The sequence below is a fragment of the Nansenia antarctica genome (assembly GCF_963989245.1).
Source record: "Nansenia antarctica genome assembly, chromosome: 3".
In the NCBI taxonomy this organism is placed as follows: Eukaryota; Metazoa; Chordata; class Actinopteri; order Argentiniformes; family Microstomatidae; genus Nansenia; species Nansenia antarctica.
The window spans coordinates 27539145-27539365 of record NC_137688.1 but is presented as its reverse complement, the minus strand read 5'-3'; positions in this window follow the sequence as shown (position 1 = coordinate 27539365).

Sequence of the window (221 nt, the reverse complement as noted above, 5' to 3'; positions counted from 1 at the left end):
TGAGCGACAATATAAATAAATCGAAACAATTCTGATTCAACCGCTTTTACAGCCACAGCATGACCATGTCAGCGACAAAAGCCATTTCTTCACAACCATCATCATACATCTAGGCGTGTATCACTACTTATCAGCAGTCAGCCTGTGCTCGAGTATAAAGACCTGAACCCCCCTCCTCTCAGAGAAACAGCATATATACAGGAAGAAATTAAAGAGGTAGT